Source organism: Panthera onca, chromosome A1 (genome assembly GCF_046562875.1).
Source record: "Panthera onca isolate mPanOnc1 chromosome A1, mPanOnc1 haplotype 2, whole genome shotgun sequence".
NCBI lineage: Eukaryota > Metazoa > Chordata > Mammalia > Carnivora > Felidae > Panthera > Panthera onca.
Genome location: NC_138339.1, coordinates 8,763,210 through 8,785,135, shown reverse-complemented (window position 1 = coordinate 8,785,135; position 21,926 = coordinate 8,763,210). Strand labels below are relative to the sequence as shown.

The 21,926-nt window shown below is 43.8% G+C and overlaps 1 protein-coding gene across 5 annotated transcripts in view; it reads left to right on the top strand.

Moving 5' to 3' along the window:
* Positions 1 to 21,926, top strand: part of CTNND2 (catenin delta 2) — a 957,890-nt gene that overhangs the window by 787,449 nt on the left and 148,515 nt on the right. The window lies entirely within an intron of this gene.

Genomic DNA, 21,926 nt, shown 5'->3' with positions numbered 1-21,926 from the left:
TGCTGGATAAACTTAATGATGACGTGGGAGTACCAGAGCAACCCACGGTACCCAGTCAAATGATCTGTATTTCAGACATAAAATGTACAGGTTTGTTTTAGCTGAGCTGCCTCAAAGCTGTCATCTTGCCTGCAATGGATTGGTTTCCAGGGGCAAAAACTGGTCTCTACTGAGAAGGAACAAAATCACCTTGGTGACATTAATAATAATTATCTCATGAATATGTATAGCAATGCTCTGGGCCTCCAGTCTTGAGAGGGGTGGTGCGTTGGTGTAAATGTGTGTGTGTAGAGGGAGATAAAGCGAGTCTACCTCCATAAATATCGACATACATTCGCAGACAGGAATAGGAAATCCTCTAACGATCTTGCCGTTCCTCAAGGTCACGAAATAATGATCTTTTGACATGATTTCTCTGGCTAAGCTTTACCATAAGCCAAATTTACAGTTCTCCAAAACTCCCTGTTGAGACATTCATTCTATAACCTCTTACATTCTGTTATCCTTCAGAAAACTCCTGCCCCACCAGAAGAAATATAACTCCCTCCCAAAGCTAAAGCTGTAAGCCACTTCCAACTTTTTATACCTGATTTTTCTAGTCCAGTTATTTTCAACTATTGTGGGTCGTTTTTTCCCTTCTTAGCATCTTTGACTTAAAGAGTGTCATTGTTCCTAATAAGGATCATGGAAGAAGTGCCTCGGAATCAATTGTAGACGTATGGTCAGTAAAGACTTGGCGAACTCCGTCAGGTAAAATTCTCTCTGAATGATACAGTAACACAATTCTACATTCAAGATGTTAGACTTATGGATGTGGGCCACCTCCATTAAGAGCATACCTTCAGCACCATTTGATCAAAAGTCAGATGAGGAAGCTAGACCGTGTAGGTTCACGGGGCTGCTTCGTAAGTCATCTGGCTGAGTTGAGCATCTGGGATGTGACGCAGAGTGAAGATAGGTCAGATCGGGATCAGATCAGAGAAACTATCCATCCCTCTCGGTTCACACATACAGCGGGTTGGCCATGTGCTGCTTACACTGAATATGGCCGGGAGCAAACACATCATAGGAAGCAAAAAGGGGGGGACATCTGATTTAGAAAGAATTTCCTGTAGTCAAATTGGGTTTCCTTAGTCAAGATGCAACCAGGTTTAAGGGTTTTCCCACTTTTCTGAGTTTATCATGTAATTGGCAAAGCAAAACGCGACAATATATGGTAAATACTTAATTTCCCCCTTATTTCATCAAACCCCTGCCTTTCTACAGGAAAATAATAATTTGTCCTCTCTTATTTAAATGTGTTTGTGAATCATTCCACGTGGATGAGCAGGTTGAGCTGAGAGAGGAAGAAAATAGCCTTGGGAAGGGGCGAAAATGAATTTACCAAAGACTCAGTGGACAAAGTTCAAGAAATTCCAACTAACATTTGACACGTAACTTACAACCAGTGTTGGCACACCAGAACAGTCACGAATGTTTTTAGCATGATGGAAGATTCTAGATTTTAATTGTTGAGGTTATATGCATTCTTGATTTTTCCAAGAAAGCCTGGCTTTTTATTTATGTTAAAGAAATTACTTTGTACGCTATTCCTGCCTTTCAGCAGTGTCAACCATGAGCATTTACTGAGTGTCTGCTGTTTGCCAGAGAGGGATCAGGGAGGCAGAAATAAACAAGGCTCAGCAAAAGCCCCCTGGGAACTGCAGAAATGATTCGAATATACTCCTTAAAATGTATATGAACAACCAGATTGTCTCAGTTTATAAATCATATCTGGACTTGTACCTTTGCAAAGAACATTTTCTTCTATCAAAATATTTAGAAAGAATTTGATGCTTTGGTGCTTCTAAAAGCAAAAAAAGGAAAAACTCAGCAATTGTTCTTGTCATTTTCATGGACTAAATTTATATTGCATATAAAAACGATACAGTGAATTTTCACAGCAAAAAAGATATAGGAAGTTAGTGTAACATTTGCATACTTTGATCTGGTGTATTAATTTATAGCTTTGGTTTTGAAAGTTGCCCGAATTGTATAAAAATGCCAAATTTACATGTTAGAATTATTTTGCAATGTGTCATGACCACTGCTATCATATTCCATGAAATCTGGCTAGAACGTTCAGTATATGTTTCAGGAACTTGTTTAGTTGGTAAGAAAGAGCCAGCTGCATTTGGCCAACAAAATGCACCTGTCCGCACGTGGGTGCATAAGGAATTCGATGTAAGTGGGGTCTAAGTTGGCATACACCACGTTAAGTGTCACAACGGGCAGATAATACTTCAGTTCATTTCATGTGATTTATGGATATTTCACTGCAAAGGCAAAGAAAATTAGTAACCTTAAAAAATAATGTAAAATATGCACAAAAGATTTCTTACTGTCTTCCTGTTTTAGATCTTATTCCTTGTTAGGGAATCATTTTTAAAACTAAGGCATTGTTGAGGACCATCCGATTATATTAAGATTTTTTTCAGTTATTTGCTTTTATAGAGTTCAACTTCTAGAAACCCTCCACAACCTTTTAAGGATCAGGAGTTCCATATAATTCAGTCCTTTTCATAATTATACATTTTATAAACTTATTTTGAGAGTGTGATTTTCCCATTACCATTCATTATCAAACAACACTTGGAATTAAAAAAAAAAATTACAAGTAGCAAGGCACATGAGTCACTGTTTAAGTATTTTTGATATGTGGGATGTCAGTTAAATTTAATTCAGCTATCTGCCCTCGGGTGATATTTTCCCTGATACTGAGTTGGAATGGAAACTCTCCTTTCTCATGAATTCTTGAGAAATTGAAGAATGGAGCTGTGTGAGTGCGTGTGCGTGTGCGTTCGTTCATTCCGAGGTTTGACCTGGCAACATGTTTATCGGATAATTTTATACAGTGTCGATAGAGGTAAGGTTTTGACTTTGAAAATGAACATTTTGATTCATAAAATCCCCATCTTCCAGGGACCAGAAGCTTCTACTTCGAATACATTGTTTATTCTCGTATTTATTATAAGTTCAATAGCCTATGGTCAGTTGGTCGGGAAGCCAGTACCTGCACTCACATCCTGACTCCCGGGCCAGCCTGCTCCCGCTGTGCCACACAGAGAGGAAATACAATGTCCTGTGAAGTGCCAGGAGCACATCTGTGCTCAGAGCCTCGCAACCCACGGAGCACCCAGTTGGCGGATGGACTCGCTCTCCTTTGTGTTGGCTCCTTTAATTTGCTTCTGGACATCCACTGAATGGCATCATCTCAGCCAACACCCATCCAAATTACCAACTGTCTTCCTCCTCCTTCTCCTTTCCTACTTCCCATTCTTCCCTCCCAAGGCTGCCAGTATGGAGTGGGAAGCAACATGGACAGTTAGTCATGGAGCCTCACGTCAGCCCCTTCCCACCACCTCCACCTTAAATCTTAATTTAGGCAATTAGTCAGAGCAATGGATGCCTTTTTTAAAAACATAAGACTGTATTTTAAGACATACCCTAGAAAACAAGGTTGACATTATTTTCCCAGTACTCAGGCTCCTTCATTCTTTTACTGATGGCTTGATTCTCTTTTACTGATGGCCCCACTCTTTTTCCAGGATAGTATTTCCTAACCTGGGTGGCCTTTGACCCCAGTAGGAGCTTTGGTGGTGGGTAAAAGTACATTTATCGGGTCACTGATGGAGAGCAGTGTTCTTAATTTTTGTTCCTAGCAGGATTCAAATTTGTTTGTGTCATTTCGGAGTGGGAAGCCGAGGTTAGGCATTTAAGTAATTGCTATTCTAAAAGACATCATCTTTTCATTTTTCAGAAAGAAAAAAATATATTATATATGCAAATTGTACCACTCTTAAATGTTCCAAAGCTTATCAGAGTGAAATTTAAGGTGGGGAGGAGGGGCGGGGAAAGCCTATGCCTTCCTAAGCTAAAATCTGGACCGCTAACACTGTTCAAACGTTAGATAATTGTATACATTCTTAATAAACTCTGTCCAGCTTCTCAAGACTTCTCTTTGGCGGCAGATGTACCGATACCTAGTGGTATCCACACGCCCCACCAGCCTGCAGCAGGGGCCATACTCATGGGGAGTGTTCTAAAGAGAAGAGACTCTTGCCTTTGCCTTCTCTCAAAAGGTACAGTAAATCTTCACGGAAAGATGTCATATCATGTTGACATAGCAAAAATTTAAGCACATATGACATATAAAATGAAAAGTTAATGCCCTTAGTCCTTTTCCATTTAAAATTCATTTTGGGGTAGGAAATGGAATTTTTCAAAAGCAGATCTCTATTTGTTCCTGAAGTATCCATCTGTCACTGAGGAAAGAGGATAGAAATGGAAAAAAAAAATCTCTTAAATGTTGTTGAAGGAGCGAGTTGATAAGAATGATGGTGGCTAGATTGTGGGGCTCATGGCGGCCGGTGATTAGTGGGGGTCAGACTGCGTCTCTGCCAGCATCCTTCTTCCAGCCCCCACCCTGGACACACACTAACGCTCCCCCTCTTCCTTGCTCCTTCCTCTTTTATGATGTTTGTCTTTTGCTCCAATACTGCCCAATTTAAGCTTTACTGTTTGATAAAAACCATTTTCAAATATGGCCTAAAGTGAATGCGGTAAAACGTTAGGTATGGCTTAGGTCGTAAGTATGCATGAAGCTGTTGGATTAGCTTTTTCTTCACTTGATGATGAAGGAGTCCTCCAGGAAATGGCTTTCCTTTGGCCTAAGTTAGGCAAGTCAGACCTTGAAAGAGATTCAGTTCTGCGTGAGGATTGTTTCATTGTACCGCATATAACCAAATACTTTTCCTAACTTGGGCCGAAATGATCAGCTTCAACTATAACGTGTATTGCCCAACCACAGCCTGGTTGCTGAAAAGTGAAGGTCAGACTGGCCCCACCCGAGGACAAGCTCGTTGTAGCTGAGATCGTTGTAATGGGTTAAATAAGTGTGTCCCCCCCCCCCAAAAGCTATGTCTACCAGGAACCTCAGAATGTGACCCTATTTGGAAATAGGGTCTTTGCAGGTAAAACTATTTAAATTAAGATGAGGTCATACTGAATTAGGGTGGGCCTGAATCCAATGGATGGTGTTTGTTTGTTTGTTTTATTTATTTAATTTGAAGTTGAGAGAGAGAGAGCACGCGTGCTGGGGAGGGGCAGAGAGAGAGGGACAGAGAGAATCCCAAACCAGCTCCACACTGTCAGGACAGAGCCTGACAAGGGGCTTGAACTCGTGAACTGCAAGGTCATGACCTGAGCTGAAATCAAGAGTCGGACGCTTAACTGACTGAGCCACCCACGTGCCCCGATGGTGTCTTCATAAGAGGACATAGACACGGAGGAGGAGGCCACGTGAAGACAGAGGCAGAGATTGAGGCAATACAGGGAAAAGCCAAGGACTTTCGAGCATGGCTGAAAGCCATGAGAAATGAGAAAAACGCAAAGAAGGGTTCTTCCCCAGAGTCTTCAAGAGGGAGCATGGCCCTGCTGACGCCTTGATTTTGGACTTCTAACCTCTCAAACTGTGATAGAAAAAGCTTCTGTTGTGTTAAGCCCCACGCCCCATGCCCAGTGTGGATGGTACCTTATTCTGGCACCATCAGAACCTCTACAGTCACACTAGTAAGTAACCAGAGGGGGCCTACAAATCCAGGGAGCCACCAGAGAACACAGCCAAGGGAGGGGGAAATGGTAGCTGACTCCCAGACACTGCCTGTCCCCACACAGCGTTCAGGCACAAGAACAAACTCCCCAGATAGGGAGCTGTTTGTTCTCTAGCCCATCTTCCTCCATAGCTCAGGTGCAAGGCCAGACATCCCTGGGACGGGACTGGGCTCTGCCCAGCCTCAGCCAAAGAAGGATCGCATGCACCCTCTGGACTGGGTAGACGCGAAACACGTGGATCTGGTTTTTGTGTTTTCTGCTCCTATTTATGGACCAACTTCCCGTTTCCTCCAACCTTTAAACTACCTTCTGAAAGTTGTGTGGGTTATTCTAGGAGCCAGGAGCCATTCTAGGTTTTTCAGGCAGGGCACATGACATTTAGGGATCGTTTAAGGAAGTTGGCTCCAGCAGCTGGGGACAGGATGAATGCTTTCTGCATTTCGCGTGAAACATGACTGTATTTCCCATTTAAAATACCAGAGATCAATATCCTAAAGATCCCTGTCATGGCCATTATCATCATTTCAGAGTGAACTGTAGGTGAGGCCTCGCCAAGCGTCCTTTTTTACCATTTAATCTGCCGGCTCAATAAGACAACTCCGTTCCAATACTGTTTGGCTGTGTTACGTTTTGTCATGCATAGTTAGGACTTTATCTCCAGCCGAAGTATTCGCATAAGGCTAGCTTTGCTAACTTCCACAGCTCATTTCCTAGAGCCGCTGAGTCATTTATTTATTTTTACTATTCTGTTCCCACTTCAACATCTTGTCCTGAAGGACAACAATATGCAACCCTAATTTTTCCATCTATCTTTGTGCACACGAGAATGTTATTAAGCCCATCAAAGGAGCTGCACTGAGCCTTTGCTTATGAGTATAATTAAACTCAGACCCTCGATTGGTCACTTTAACCCATCTAATGGATGAGCACTTGGTCCCATGGGTCCACTCATTCTGGAGTGACCTTGAGAAAACCCGTTCACCAAGTAACACTACTGATAACCACACTCTGGCTGGAAAGCTCCAAGGACATTTATTTTATTTGGTTTACCCCTGGCATTAGCCATAGGTAAGAGGAGGAATTATCATTACTTTTAAGCTAGGTTCAGTTGGTTGCCAATATTATTCAACCATTAAAAAGAATGGTTTTGTCGCCGTGACTTGCTCATTCCGTAACTGAAAGTGTGTACCTCCCACGCCCCTTCACCCATTTTGCCCATCCCCCCACACCCACCCTTCTCACAACCATCAGTTTGTTCTCTGTATTTACGAGCTGGTTTCTGGTGTTCTTGACTTGTTTGTTTAGATTCCACACGTAAGTGCAATCATATGGCATTTGTTTTTCACTGTCTGACTTACTTCAGCATAGTGTATGTAGTAAAAAAATTTTTTTAAATCTGTTTTAAAAAGTGTTTCTTTTATTTTTTTAAGTTTATTTATTTATTTTGAGAAAGACAGAGAGAGCAAGCAGGGGAGGAGCAGAGAGGAGAGAGAGAATCCCAAGCAGGTTCTGCACTGTCAGTGTAGAGCCTGATGAGGGGCTCGAACCCACGAACTGCAAGATCATGACTTGAGCCGAAACCAAGAGTCAGACACTCAACCAACTGAGCCACCCAGGTGCCCCAGTTTTTTTTTTTTAAGTCTTGTATAATGAGTTCTAGATTAATCTTGTGTTGCAGCTGAACTGAGCACTCTTTATCCAGGGACTTAAACAGGAATGACGTAGACTGTATGGATGCTATGAAGAGAGGAGAGCCACTCACCCACTCACGCCTGGTGTTCCCATACCTGGCCCCAAAGCAGAGGCTATTCCTCACCTGAGCAGCTCTCCACTTCCGATCCCTGGGTCTATCATGGATGCAAAGTGAATGGTTTTGTTGAGTCATGACTCAGCAATGAAGGTCTTCTTTGAAGGAAGGGAACAAGTTGGGTGGCCGAAAAGGTTTGGAGTATTAGGGCCCCATCAGAGAGGACAATTGGGCTACCCACCTCAGCAGCTCCCTTGGTGACGAGGGCTCCCACCTCCCATGGAGCACCCCAGCTTTCTAGCTCACTCCGTGTCACCCAATCAGGGAAGTTCATACTTTATTACTTTATAATAATAGATCTATATGCTATTAATAGGTTTTAACAAGTTTATACAGTATTACCTTGCTGGGGCTTTTGTAACAAAATGCCACAGACTGGGCGGCTTAAACAACAGAAATGTGTTTCTCACCATCCTGGAAGTTAGAAGTCTGAGATCAAGATGTCAGCAGGTCTGGTGGTTCTCAAGCCTTCTCTCCTTGGTTTGTAGATGGCCGTCTTCTTGCCCTGTCCTCACATGGTCTTCCCTACATGCCTCTGTGTCCTGATCTCCTCTTCTTATAAATCTCCAAGTTGGGATCTCCAAATGAGGCTTCCCCAAGTGGGGCATCACTATTGAATGCCACAGACTCCAGGGCCTGGCCTTTGACCTTGCCTGGCCAGAAACTGGACCTTAAAGCTCCAATAATATCAGAAGGAAATTAGCTTTGGCTTAACATCTGTTAAAAGCCCATTGTGATTTTATGTGTGTTTAATATGCACACTGTCTGATACAGTTGTCCCAATAATCTAGTGAAGTAGGATCCCCTATCCCATTTTACAGATCAAGAAGTTAATGCTCATGAGGATAAGAGTAGCTTGCCCCAAGTCGTACAGTTAGTAAGAGAGGGAAAGGTGAGATAAATCCCGGGTCGTATGATGCCTCAGCTGGGTTCCTCCCACATCACCATGTTCCATTAGGCAGAGGCAAGGAGCAGCCCCAAAACACATTTGTTTGTTTACACTGGGGCTAGGATGCTGGCTCAGCCCACATCCTAAGAGAAGCAGACACCAAGACAGAATTAGCAGTCCATGCAAGATATTTAATTAGGGGTAACACCGGAGAGGAAAATGAGAGGGAACCAGAGAAACTTTGAACAGAGTCTTCAAACCACGCATGATGCAGCAGGTCTGACCCCAAGTGAAGGAGAGCAGAAAAGAAGGAAGGAATGTTGGTTGTGTGGGTGAAAATGTCTTAGACTTTCGGGGATGTCGACCAGACCACTGGAGCGTTCTTAATCCCAGTTCATTGTTCCAAGGAGCCTCACATCTCCCAAGACAAGGCTTACCCTATCACTGCTGCAGAGCTGGGTCACTGGCTGGAAGCACCCATGGGGAGTGAGGCTTTAGTATGAAGGCAACCACAGTACGAGTCTCAGGGCACAGCAGCTGGACCATCAGTCAGTGATGCTCCTGCAGTGAGAGATTTTGAGTGGGTGTAATTTTATGGTCGTTACGTAAGCCTAATTCTTTACCAGTGCTTTCGTTCTCTATAGACTAGCTACTAAGAAGTCACATTAAACCAGAAAATTGCTTGGTAATATGGAATCCAAACAAGAGGAGCTAGTTACATTGACTGAAAGCTTCATTGTCTCAAAATCTGTTCTTTTGAGTCCTTACTCTGTGCTTGGCCCTTATGGTAGGCATGGGTGTTGCAAGAGAGAGCAGATAGGCACGGTCTGTGGAGTTTGCTATTGAAAGCGATTCATAATGTCATTAAGACAAACTGATTGCCTCCAAGTTCCATTAGGCTGCCCCAGAACTGGAAAAGCTGGAGCGTGTCTCTCCTAAAGAATACCTCAGAAGGCCATATTCTTTTTTTTTTTCCAATGTTTTCATGGGCAACCTACCTCTCTTACTAATCCATTCTTTCTTTACATTTAAGAAACTGTTTATTTTTAACTGACTCGCTGTTAAATCCTGTAGTCTTAAAGCTTTCTCTCTCTTCAGGTTTTGCATTCTCTTATCTTTTCTATTAGGAAAAGTCTAGAAAAGAATTCATTTTTTGATTCTTTCAGAAGACATTGCTATCCCCCAGAGGACTAACCATAATTTTGCAAAGTTCTTTCTGGCATTTATGTTCCATGAAATAGTAATAGGGATCATTTCGCCCCAAACATTGTTTTCTTTTCCCAAGCTAGAAGAAGTGAGAGCATAATGATTTCACCATAAATAGAAAATTTTAATATAAGATATCCCATCATGCTATTCCTTCTTAAAGTTTCCACAACTTATTTCTGCAAAATTTGATCTACTTAATTATGAAAATTTCCAGGATCTAACTAAAACTTGCTTTGAATTATTTATCTTATAATCTGGTTGCAAGTGTGGGCTTCTTTTAAAAGGACAAACAAATGTTAAATTTTATCTTTTCGATATGAGTAATCATCCTTCCTATTAGAATTTGAATATTCAAACCTTTCCATTAGTATGAACAAATTACTTCCTTTGAAAAATGATTAAATAAAAAAAGCTTAGTTAATCTCCAATTGGTAGACAATGGTGTTTAAAATTTATCCCTATAAAACATTGGGTTGTAGGGTGTTAACTCCCTGATAAATAAAAAGCAAGTCGTCAGAGCTGGATCGTTCTTCAAATCCTTCATAACTTCTTGATATTAAAAATATAATTTTTCCTCCTGCTGCCTCCCAAATTATATTACATCGCATCAGAAGTGGCTTCCCTGGAGGAGAAGCAAAGAAACAAGTCTATTATCCATAAATTGAAGAAGAAAGAGTTCACTAAACAGTTTCACTTACATGCTAATCCTCTCCAGTATTTTAACACATCTATTTTCATACCATTTCTCCTTTCCCTTTTCCAAGTGGCACTTATTTTAAACTAAATAAAGTCAGCATTTGCCAGAGTTGTGACAAAACAACCAGAGAGATGGGGACAGATCCAGGAGGACAAGCAGAGCACGTGTGGAAGCTAGCCCACACCCAGTGGCGTTAGTGAAAACCTCCAGCTTCCAGTTCCCATTCCTCTTGGAGAAGAGAAACATAACCAGTGAGAGCATGAATAGTGGTTCCAAAGCACCGGCTCGGAGATCACGCCTCCCACCCACCATCCTGTAGAATTCCAGAGTGCAGAGCTGAACGCACAACTCTACTCTGCACAACCTGGCTCTAAACTCTGTTGCCCCCCTCGTTCTCCTCTTCTTGAGTCTGGGTGTTCTTTAATTGACCAAGAATATTTGAAATAAGTTCCACTTGTCCCTTAGTTGACCAAAGGACCCTTTGAAATAAAAAAATGGGAAGTGTTTGAATTTCCATCCTGTTCTCACTGTCCCCCTTTACTGGGTTAATGACTTTCTCTGGTCACGGAGCCATCACTGTTTGCTTCAGGACATTTGATGGACAGCTGCGGGTCAAGGCTGACTGGGATGGCCCATTCTGTGGGTTCTTCTCCATCGCCCTTTGGAGCTGTGATGGGGAGAGGTGACAAGTGGGGTCTCTGACTCAGAGAGCTATGGCAGGGTGGGGATCACAGGAAGCAGAGGTGCAGGTGGGGGTGAATAGAATAACTACTCGGTTCCCTGCCCTGCGTCGTAGAGCTCCTGGTCACCTCTCTGGCAAGATTTTAACCATCTCATAAGAAGTTACGTGTTCTGGAAACAGAGAATTGGGAAAGCTACTAGATACAAAAACCTTTATCTCTTCATTCTCATTGGAAAGTTCTTGTTCTGAGCTGGCAGAAGATTCTGGAAGTACTACCTCAAATGCTTTCCTTAGGCAGAGAAGAATAGCCCTACCTAGATTTCATGCTGGGTCTACAGTTTCTTGCCTCCAGAATATTTAAGCACAAGAAGCAGTAGGTAGTAACAACATGGGCCAGCAGATTGACAACCTTCAGCATTTGATTTTTAGACTACTGTCCTTTTTTTTTTTTTTTTTTTTTTTTTTTTTTTTTTTTTTTTTTTGGCCTGTGTCATAAATTCTTTTTCAGTTTTTCAGTCTGCTAAGTAAAAGGACAGGCATGCCAGGACTTCGGATCAACCCTCCCTCCGTCCTTCACTATTATCCTGTAGAGGTACAAATACATCATTATTCCCCATTAACAAGCACTCAACCAGCAAGGAAGATGCTGTGCCCTGAATGCTCTGACTGGAGCTAATGAATCCCAACAACTAATTACATTTCTCTTAAGGTAACTTATGACCAGAAAGTAGCTGTGTTAGCACAAAGGTTTTATGTGAGAGTGGCAATACTCAGGAAGAGGCCAGCTGATTAGTCATCCCCCATAATTCTCTGTAATGGTCCTGTCTGGACTTTTTGTGTCCAGACCATTGTTCTTTCCAGGGTTACATTTTCCCTGACCTTATTTTGGACCAACAATGTAATTGGTAATTGTGGGCTAATTTATATAAACAAACGAGGGTCCTGCTAAATGAAAGCATTGTCACTGTGATGGGTACTTACGGCTCTAAGAGCTCTCTATTTTGTACAAGTTTGGGTCAAGTGGTTGGAGCCAATGGGGCTTATTGCAAAAAAAATAATTATTTCGAATAAGAAAAAAACCCTCCTGTCCTGTTAAGGCCTGTCGGGAAGCATGGTTTATGGTCTCTTGCATGGAATGAGTGCTTACATGGTTTGCAGAAAACTGGTTTCGTCCTTTGCTTAGACTCCTAATAGGGCCTGAAAGGTCCTTCTCCTTACCATGTGTGAAAGCAGCACTGATAAGTTTCTTCCTAGAACATAAAGGAACCTTACTTATTTCTCCTCTGCACGCAGCACTGTCATCCTGGCTAGGAAACGTGATTAGATGTCATCTGTCCTTGACCCCTGTCACTCCTAAGCAGCTGAAATAGATTAAGAGGCTGGTGCTTCCCAAATCAGATGAAGCCAAGTGTCTTCAGGCAGTACCTTCCGTAATAGGCTCACAAAGGAATTGGTGCCTGGGTTTATTACCATGTTTCAGGGCCCATGCCTATTTGAGGGGAGATAAATGAAACAGATTATCCTGTTGTTTCCTTTTAAGCACCTAGCCAGGATCCCCTGCAAGCTTAGAAGGACACCTTCGGAAAAGGCCCGGGAGGGACAGCAGCTCAGAAAGGCAGAGCTGAGGGTCCACGCGCTCATGTGGCCAGTGGGACCAGGATGCTGTTGGAGAAAGGGAACCCCTTACCTCGCACCTCTTAGGGCCTATGAGCTTCCTCCTCTTTCTTTGGAAACCTTTTATACTCTGAAGGCTTTAATTCAGGTGAAGCCAGAGAAGCACAATAAACCGTGGAGATCGGATTAACCTGACCTGTGGATCAATCTGACCGGCACAAATGTGTCCCTCCACCCAAGGGGCACCTTCTGTTTGATTCTAGCATGAGCCCCTCACATCTCCAGCATTTTCTTCCCTACTTTTTTTATCTGTCATTTAAAATTTTTTTCAGGCAAAATTCAATAACATGTAATTAAGCATTTAAAAGTGAACAGTTCATGGGGTGCCTGGGTGGCTCAGTCGGTTGGGCGTCTGACTTTGGCTCAGGTATGATCTCGCAGTCCGTGAGTTCGAGCCCCGTGTCGGGCTCTGTGCTGACAGCTCAGAGCCTGGAGCCTGCTTCAGATTCTGTGTCTCCCCCTCTCTCTGCCCCTCCCCTGCTCATGCTCTGTCTCTCTCTCTCTCAAAAATAAATTAAAAAACATAAAAAAATTTTTTTTTTTTACAGTGAACAATTCAGTGGCATTTAGTACATTCACAACTTGGTGCAACCACTTCTATCTAGTTCCAAAATATTTTCATTTCCCCCAAAGGAAATTCTGTACCTATTAGGCAGTCACTCCACATTCTCCCTCCTGCGGGCCCTGGCAGCCACCAATTTGCATTCTGTCTTTATGAATTTACCTCTTCTGGATATTACATTGGAAAGGAATCGTGCACTAACAGTCTTTTGCGAATGGCTTCTTTCACTTAGCATAATGCTTTCAAGGTTCATCTGTGATGTAGATTCCTTTTTAGAGCAGAGTAATATTCCCTTGTATGGATATACCACATTGTGGTATAGACCGTCGATAAACATTTGGGCTGTGGCCACCCTTTGTCTCCTGTGACTAATGCTGCTGTTAACGTGCATGCACAGGTATTGGTTTGAGTACCTGTGTTCAGTTCTCTGGGGTATGCACTGAGGAACAGCAGGGACTGCTGAATCATGTGGTACTTGTATATATAACTTTTTAAGGAGCAAAGGGTTTTCCATAGCCCTACTCATTTCGTGTGCATTTCTCTGCATTACATTTTCTGCCCCAGATTGTTTTCTTTTTCTCAGATTATTTGCCTTTTCTTGCGTCCTTTTTTTCCAGAGAAGTTTTCTCTCTGCCTGCTAGATTATTAAGGCCATTTGTCTTTATATCACTCTGCATGAGTCCTTAGAAGGAAGGTACTGTGTGAATGTTATGCTTTTGCTTTAAAACTCTGAGGACTGATATCAACTCACTGCAGCAATGTGGGCAAAGTTGGACAGATCCCCTGAGTCTCCAGCCCTGAGCTGGGCCCCTCTGCCCTCACTGTGTTTGCAGTACTGGCCTTCTTTCTATTGCTTTATACACCGTGGTCTTTGTGACCTCGGGACCTTTGCATGTGACTTCCAGCACCTGAAAGACTTTATCCTCTCCCTTCAGATCTCAGCTTAAAAGTGTCCTCCTATCCAGAGAGACTTTCCCCAGCACTTTCTCTTGCCATATAAATCAGGGCTTCCCTGATGCGTTTACAAAGCATTCTGAGCTTTTAATCTGACCTTCTGACTATTTGAAGTGACATCTCTGCCCATGTGCTTGTGTATTTAAGGCCAGAGAGCTACATTCTCATCCACATGAAGATAATGTCATTGTCATCCTGGACTACTCAGCCCTAGGGCCATAGGTGGCACCTGGTAGATCCCTGATAACTATTGAGTGAATGAGACAACCAGTGAGTGGCCCTTCCCTGGCTGCTTTTCTGTGTGACCCAGAACTGTCCTGTATGAATTTTCACCAAAGCAAGGAACCTTTCAATTCTCCTGGTGACTAATAAAATCTTCCCGGTCACAGAGACAATGTTCCTTTGCATGATCACCAGTTTCCACATGAGATTAGCCTCCTGGTTACAGCCACATACATACTTGTCTTTCAGTGTGGGGTTTTTGTGATATTTCTGCTAAATAAAACCACCACATCAGTTAGTCTCACCATCATACCTTTTCTTACAGTCTGCAGGTTTTGTCTTTGCAGTTTGCTTACATTGCCCATGGTTCCTCATGATACTGATTTCGTCACCCACCTCATTTGAAGGAAGCCGTTGGACTATTGATTGATCAGCACAGTGGAATAATAAATGTGGACAAAACTCCTTAATACTGCCAATCACCACTTAAATCTCACGACAGCTTTATAAAGGAGAGGTTATTATGGGGTTCTCCCCCCCCCCCAGTTTTAAATAAGAAGAACCTGAAACTCAGGAAGGTTGAGCAGTTGGTTCTAGAGCCCATGTTGGGAAGCCATGAACCCAGATGCAGGCCTGGGCTTTCAGAATCCAGGTGGAGCACTGCCCAGTGACGTCATTGCCTCAGGGTTGGCCTGTTAGCATGAAACACCGCAGCCCATCTGCCGCACTTGTAAATAATGAGAATGGCCATAGCCATCTCATCATCGGCTGCTTGGTCCGGTGCTAAGTCAACACCTTGGCAGATCAACATCTTGGCAAATCAACACCTTGGTAAAATGGATGACGTCTCTCATTCCACACAAATGTACAGTGAATTTCTATTACATTCCCAGGACTCTGCTAGGTACCCGAGAAGCAAACATGAATAAGACATGATACTTACAGCCTAAAAGGATAGAAGGAAATCTGAACCATGGTGCATAATGCTCATACTTAGTGTTTTCATTTCTTTAGCTCAAAAGGATGAGCCCCAGGTTTTCCACATCTCCTGCAGTAACCCTTACCCTCACTTGCTCAACCCCTCCTGCCCCAGGACACAAGGAAGGTTAACAGGTGGATCCTGAGAGGAAGCAGCAGCTGACACATCTGAGTGGGAAGAGCTAGGCTCCCGTGACTAGGCAAGCCTTGACTCGGGCAAGAGGTGTTGGAACCTTTGGCAACTTCCCAAACCTTCTCGACCCTTCACAAGCCTCCATGAGCCTCCGATGCCTCACGGACGCCTCCTTAAGGGCTTATGTTAGGACGTGAGGGCCCAACAAACATAACCCTTTTTTGTCCTAAGTTAAGAACTAAATGATAAATAAGACAAAGAAAACTGGTGAATGGAAGCCAGACAGTCTGTTTCCCTCTGAGAATGCTGAGCAGAGATCATGCCTTCTTACCTACAGCCAAGAAGCAGGCTAAGGATCTACTGATGGCACTGCCTTGCCAGTGTAGACCTTGAGACTGGCCCCAGGGAAAAGTTGAGATCTGAGGAGCTGACAGACATACCCAACATCACTGCCTCCCAGTCCTGGGATGTTCTGTTGGTGGATCAGCTCCACGAAACGAGAAATCTCAACAAAAGGATGGCAGAGCTTTGCCCGCCCTCCCCCCAGTCAGATAATTCACTCTTTCTGCTGGGGGCTGTTATGGATTAAGTGTTGTACCCCCCAAATCCATATTTTAAAGTCCTAACTCCCCAGTTTACTTCAGAATGCGACCTTATTTGAAAATAGGTGGCTGCTGGTGTACACAATGTGCATTAGATGCACATTAGCTAAAAACATCACGGTGGGCTCTCATCCAAGATGACTGACTGGTGTCCGTGCTGAAAGGACGAGTTTGAACACAGAGACACATACGGCAGGACACCATGTGTAGGTGAAGGCAGAGATCAGGGCGATGCTTTTCCAAGCCAAGAAACACCAAAGATAGCCAACCACAGGAAGCTCGGGGTGGCGAGGAGTGGGGAATAGAGACTTCCTCACAACCTCAGAAGAAACCAACCCTGTGGACACCTCTGCCGTCCAGAATTATGAGAGCACAAAGTTCTATTGCTCAAGCCTCTCGGTTTGCGGTGCTTTGTTACTAACGCAGCCAGCGCAGAGTAATACAGGGGAGAGAGCCTGGTGAAAGGGGAGAGGAAATGCTGGAGAGTGTCTTGGAAAAACGAAGCCAGGAGAAGAGGTTCCCTTCTTCCAGAAACTAATATGATAATTTTCTGTACACCTCCCTAGGATCTTCCCATGTTTTGTTCTTAAACAAAGAACAGGTCTTAAAACAGGTCTCTCTGTCCTTTGCTCAGGCACCTGTGCCTGCGTGAGATGTCTGGGAAGAAAGGGCGGTGGGTGATGATAGGTCTGCCTCCTACGTGCTGCACACTGTGCCTCATCTCATCCTTCCAAAATGTTAGCCCGCTTTACAGATGGAGAAACTGAGGGTCAGAAAGGTTAATGTGTCGCCCAAGGCCAGGCAGATAATAACAGAGTTGAAGTCTGACACCAAAAGCTTCTCTACTCCCCTAGACTGTCTTTTGGAGTATCAAATACTTCCATCTTTTACAAGTGAATGCCAATATTCATAAACATCATGTTACACGAATCAGGACCTGCTGAGGTTGGGGTGTGACAGTACCTCTGGTATGTTCTTCTCCCTGTTCATAACCCTCTCCCCAGGCTCTTCAACAATCCCCGTTGCTTTCAACTGCAGAGTCTCTTGCTTGAAATTCCTTTAACATGCTTGAGATGAGAATGTCGTCTGATCTGCCTATAAATTCTCTGTGGAGTAGGGCTGGAAAAGGAGCAAGCAGTAGGAGGCTGTTCTGTTGCTGGCTTTGAATTTTATTTCCTTCCGTGGTGGGAGTCCATAAGTGTTGGTGTCATTCAGTCCTTCTGTCTCCTTGCATCCTGGCAAGTTATCATCTATCTGACAAGCAAAGAAATCAATCACAGGCAGCCATGCATATTTATTTGGTCACAGACGAAGATCGGCCCTGGATGAAGACGCGGAGCCATTGAGGGCTGCCTGCTGCCTGCAGACTCAGCTGGCCTCGGGCGTCTATCTGTCTGGGTTTTCCTTCCCCTAATTTGAGTTTGCTCTCGCTTTGTCAGCTTGCTTGGCTGCCCGTTCACCCCGCAGCTGGCCTTCTTGCCGGCCAGCTGCCCACCTCTGACTCCCCAAAGCATGTGATGCTCTGCAAGCTGAGCACAGAATGCCAGCGGGCGGCAGGCAAGGAATACAGGTCGGGGAGAATGTGCAGGTGCACCTCGAATGAGCACAGAACACAGGGATTTCACCTGCTCAGGGGGACAGGGGAAGCCTCCCTGAAGGAAAGATGAGTAGAAGTTGGCCAAGTGAAAACGGGGAAGCTTGTCCTGGGCATGTGCCGTGCTGGGGACTTGGAGTTTGAGTGAAATGGACAGTCTTGGGGTGGGGGGCTGATACGCTGAGGCACATTTTAGAAGAACCACAGGAACTTCCCTGGGAGGTGGGGGATGAGGGCAGAAGCACAAGGACTCGATTAAGAGACAAGACATGGCAGTAATGGACCTGTCGGTAGCTACGGAGGACGATTCTGGAGATGCTTTGCGGTCAGAGCTGCCTGGGTGTGCCGACTGAGTGGATGTAGGTGTATGAGAAAGACTGAGTCCAGGGTGAGCAACGCTGTGTTTGTCCAGTGAGTCGATCAAAGTGTCTTGGCACACAACAAAATAGCTTTTAACGGAAACCCCCAAAGCAGGTTCTGATTAGCGATACTTTTCTTTTCCTCCATTTTGCTCTTATCTCCTTTTCGCCTTTGAAATTTCCTCCTTCTTTGCTTCTCTTGGTCACTGTGACCACAGATATACTTTGTGAAGGTCGCTAGTCACCCTGATTGTCATTCTCATCCCGTCCATCCCTAGTAGACTTCAGGGTCTCCCTAGTGAGGAAAACCCAGCACAGAAACCAAATCAAAAAAGCTAACCGACACCCATTTTGGGGTGTCGTCTCCACCTGCCCTCTGTGACGCAGCTCCGATGGGGAGCAGGGGTGAAGCTGAGGCTGGCTGGCCGGGACTGCCTGTAAGACCCACAGCCCACCGTGTCTCATGTCACAATGCTGGGGCCGACGGGAGAGTGCCAGGCACCAGCACATGGTCCTGCAGGTGTGTCCGCATGGAGAAGGTGAGAAGAACATTCTAAGACTGCAGCAGTTCAGAGTTTCTCTGGCACCGCAGTGAGCTAACACGGCACGTTTGATTTTTAGTACATTCTGCAAAAAGTACTCCATGGTGAGTATTTGTGATTAAACTTAAAACAGTACGTTGTATTCCTGGGAGCATTTTGGCAAAATAGTGGATTGTTGGAAATATCGGGTTTGATCACCGGATCTACTGGTCTGGTAGCAGTTTATCTAACATAGAAGGATCCTCTTTCTGCCTCTGTCTTGTGCAAAAACCAACTAATTCTACTCCGTCTTTTCCAAAACTATTTTTTCTTCACTGATGAACAGACCTCCAAAGCTTTCCATATTCACACATAAAAAAGTATTGATAATAAGAGTAACTGTATTAGGGTGAGCTTCAGAAAAACCTGGAGTTGCTAGACTATGCATTCCAGATTATTTTCATGGTGCACTGATACCTTGACATTTCGCCCGAGAAATCATTTTATGTAGTCTCTTCCGGAGCTTCAAGAACTGCCATCATTCACAAAGAGCAGTGAAGCCAGCACGCCGGGTGCTCCCTGGGCCGATGGTGGGAGACACGACTCTTCCTTTTTGTTTTCTACTTATTCTCGGGGTATCCACCGCGCTGGTTAAGTGCATGACGTTTAAACCTTAACACTTGCCCGACATCAAAGAGAGTAACCCCAGTCCCATAACCGGGGAGAACGCTTTGATTCCAGTGCATATTTAGGGTGACAAGGATCAACAATGAAACTAAACTCTTCGCGGCCAACTTGTGCCCTGGTTTTAATGATGCTCTGAGGCTCCTCGAAGTGTCTTTGTTAGGTGACCTTCCAACGCAGCATTATAATTCTTGGAGTTTTGAAACATTACTCCCTTCACGGCTAAAGCAGTAAAAGAAAGTGGTACACCCAGCGGTGCCATTATCCGACGCTCGTGTTAAGCACAAGCCATCTGGTAGTAGTAAACCAAGTAGTCAGTCTCAGGCTACCTGGAGTCGGGGAGAATCTCATTCCGCCTACCATACCTGCAACGAGAGGCAGCTAAAAGTCCTAACGACCACATTTTGTCTTGTCACTCAGAGCATCTAAAAACACCTTCATTTGAAAGATGCAAACACTTTATCTGAAAGTTTTGAAATACTTCAGAAAAATTAAAAATGAGCGTTGATGGAAAAATATCACAGGGAGGCCGTAATTGTCTTACATGAATGTACAAATGTAGTTTCTCCACTGCCGCCATAGCAGTTACCACAAACGTAGTGTTAGCACGGCTTGAATGTGGTTTCCGTCGGAAGTGCAGGGGGCATGGCTGGTTTCTCTGCTCAGGGTCTCGCTAGTTCGAAATCAAGGTCTCTGCCAGCAGGCTTTTCTCAGGAAATTCTGGGAATAAGCTGCTTCCTGGGTCAATCGGACGGTTGGCCAAATTCAGTTTCTTACAGTTGTAGACGGAGGACGGTACTTCTTTGTTGGCTGTTGCCTAGGAGATGTTCTCGGCTTCTCGTGGCCACCTCATTCCCCGGTTCATGGCCCCTTCTGTCATCCTGCGAAGCCAGTAATGTCCGAGAATCAGGATCTCTTCCCTCATCTCTCTGTTCTCTCTTCAGCCATATCTTTAGACCGACCCTTCTGCTTTTAAGGACCCATGTGATGACATAGGACCCAGCAGCATAATCCAGGATCATTTCCTTTATCCTAAGGTCACTGATCAGCACCTTAATGCCACCTGCAAAACTCCTTCACTGCAGTGCCTAGATTAGTGTTCGGCTGAACAACTCCAGACCAGGAATCTTGAAGGGACATCTTTCAAATTCTCCCTTCCACCACAAAGAAAAAGTCCAGTCATGACAACAATGGAGGCAGACAATTAAACTATAGATTCATAGGCACTAAGCAGCCTTGGTTTTAAAATGCAAAGACTCTTCAAACAGCTTTGACTTTTCCAATTTTTCCTAAATTGCGATTAAGGCCAATGCCTAAGCGGCTTCTTTTTCCAGAAGCTGGCGCCCACTTTTTCAGTAAGTCTTCCAGGAATTTCCTTCAAAATGTAAAAACATATTTCAATAATTAAGAATAAGTATATGCTCTTCTCCTTTTCAGAAAATAAACAGGCCAGATGATCTTAGTTTACTGAGCTCTCTGTATATTTTTTTCTCATAGAAGTTTATGTGTATTCCTATCGTTTTTTGCTCTGGTCACTCATCACCCCCACACTAGATCCTTTCCTTTCAAAACAAGGAGAGAAGAGAGCTGTCCACAGACACCCTCTGCCATTTTAATTCATCTTTGGCCAAGCACAGATTGGCTGTTTGTTTGTTTCACCTAGCTAGAACTACACAAGCATCTCTGGCCGAAGTAATTGGAGTCTGCGTTTTGTTTTGTTTTCATTTTTTTTTTTTTATCATTTATCATGTTCTTTGGCCCAAGTAGAAAACTACTCAGTGAGTCGTCAAAAGTTCTAAGTTCTTCGGACAGCAGTTAGGAGAGATGGGAGCATTTTTAAGAGATTAAAAGAAAGGTGCTTTTTTATTTTTTAATCCCTTCCTTTCCCTTTGCACACAAGGAGCCTGGAGCTGTTTTGATCCAGGGACTATTCTTATTAGCAATTTGCCCATAAACTTAAGGAGACTTTTCCCAAAGAAAAATTTAAGAAGACACACACACACACACACACACACACACACACACACACACACGCGTGGAGAGGGATGGTTACCATAGGCAGACAGCCTGGAGCAGTGGGGTAACAGGAATGGACTCTTCTCTCTTCCTTACCCTGTGGCTGCCTGTTCTGATCACTCACCCTAACTTGCTGGGCAAGGATCGTGAACAGTCAACTCAGAGAAATGCTGCTGGTCCCAACCCAACAGTGAATACCCAGAATAAAACAACGGGTGCGGGGGGCAGGGAATTACAAGAACATGATGGGGGTGGAAACGGGGAGGGGATGAGACACAAGAATAAATGCAGTTCTTTCCCCTGGAGATACTTTCAGATTTTTGGTTGTTATTATTGGAACCCAATAAGGTATCAGTGAGTGATCAAAGCAACCATGAAAACAGAAAATGCACCTCGAGGACAACTCTTCATCTAGATAAGTGAACTTTTAGAAATCACGTTCATTCCCAGCTTTAATAAATCTTTGAAGTACGATTTGTTAAAATTTTCCCGCAAGTAAGTAAATTGAAAGATTACATGAGTGCATATAAGGAATTAGGTGATGAATTGAAACGAAGGTTTAAAGGGCTAATTTAATAATAGCTATTAATAGTCCGGAACATAATGCCAAATCTTGAAAGTCTTCAAACCCACAATCTGACATTTAAAAGGCAAGTAACCCATTACCTATAATCCCTTATCAATCAGATTT